Here is a 1,861-nt window from a genome sequence, read left to right as displayed (position 1 = left end):
CCCTGAGAGAGACCCCAAGCACCGAGCCCCCAAGGACACCCACGCAGTGAGAACCACCCACCCCCAGAGAGGAACACAGGAGAGAACTAGGAGAGCCCTACCAACAACCACACACAAAACCCACAGGGCCAACAGCTATGACCACAGGCCCCGCCGGCCCCCGCCACACTGGAGCAGAACCAGGCATGGACACAGAGACCCAGATCCACAGGGCGCACCCCCCGCCCCCAGGCCAAGGCCCGACGGGGCCAGAGGACCCAAGCCCCACCAGGCAGTCACCAGGCCGAGCCGGCACATGCCCAAGCACCCAGCCCCAGACATTGAGAGCCACCAGCACACCGGTGGGCAGAGGTACACCCCACCAGAGTTCATGAGTTCAACTGACTGTTGTCTCGTTTCTTTTATGATCACAATAGGGAGAACTTGCTTCTGTGGTTAAGCAGATTAACCCAAGGGAAGACAAGATCCGACATGCGTGCAAGCAAAACAAAAGTCAACAMCTCTGAATATCTAGATTATAAACACACAACTTTTTACATGAGTTACTGTATCAGAGAAAGTTGTGGTGAAGTACAGATCAGGCTTGGAGAATTAAAAAAAATTCATCTCATGACGCTTCATGAAATCCATTAATAAGTAGAGAAAGAGTGGTCAGGAAAAAGGCTTACATGAAAAGTTGTTCAAGACATTTTTCCACCTTCAACATGTCTTCAKTTTACTTCCACTAGCAAAACCACAGAGTCTGGATTAGCAGTTTATTTGTAATAGCAGATGGCCGCAGTCCTGCATGTTTTACTTTTCCCCTTCTCTTACACACCTGATTCAGACAGTTAAGGTCTGCAAAAGCCAAAAAATCATCCATTCATTCAAATCAGGAGTTCTGGAGCAGAGAAACAAGTAAAACGTGCAGGGCTGTGGTCCTCGAGGACCAGGATTGATATGCATTGTGTTCAGTTTAGAACGTAATTTTTGTTTAGAGAGAATTTGATTATTTTCAACTTAAACAACAGCAGCAGCAGCAGCTAGCTGCTGCACTTCCTGTGCATCCTGGGAAACTTCYTGCAGGAATATCATGATGTTTCTGCTGCAGTAACCGTGTACTGCCAAACTGATGGTGACGTAACGATTTACAAAATTATCTTCTCATAAATATCCATAAAAATTTTGAGTTTGAAGTTATTTTAAAACTATAAGGTGTTCCAAGCCCACCCAGAAGAGTTGTTTTTCATTCTGTTTTCTGCTCTCTGATGAGAAGATAAAAAATCTTGAGASATTAATCCAACTGACAGTGACGTAAGAAACAAGTGTCAACTAGCAAATAAATTAAAACTGCAGCCAAGTTTTGAGCAAATCTGGTTTAACCGGAAAGAGTTATGCAGGTGAGGCAATACAGAAGCTTACTCATCTGTTGCTATTTTCCCCCCTTTACCATTCAAACGTGTCCCAACATGCCTGAAACATCTGCTTTTGCTTTCATCACTYGTATACATCAACAACCTTTAATTCATTTGCAAAATTTCCATCAACCTTCTCACTTACCCTTAACCATCAGTGGCTTTCTGGAACAGTTTAAATAGAAATGAAATGTCTCTGGTATTCAAAGAATACACAGTAAAAATAAAACTAAAAGTTTAATTCCCTCAGATGAACAATGTTTATGTATTAATGTAGGTAATGTTTTAATATGTAAAATTTAAAAAATGTTTGAACATCGCACAGCTAAAGAAGCTAAAAAGCAAAATAAAATAAAATAAGATAAGAAAATTTGTGATTGTTTTTTTTTCTGTTGTAAAAATGCCACCTGGCAATAAATCACATACATTTGGAAACCCTGTTTATTTCCCTTCAAATGGTGACATTT

Source organism: Austrofundulus limnaeus, unplaced genomic scaffold (genome assembly GCF_001266775.1).
Source record: "Austrofundulus limnaeus strain Quisiro unplaced genomic scaffold, Austrofundulus_limnaeus-1.0 Scaffold171, whole genome shotgun sequence".
NCBI classification, from domain to species: domain Eukaryota; kingdom Metazoa; phylum Chordata; class Actinopteri; order Cyprinodontiformes; family Rivulidae; genus Austrofundulus; species Austrofundulus limnaeus.
This window is presented reverse-complemented; position numbering follows the sequence as displayed.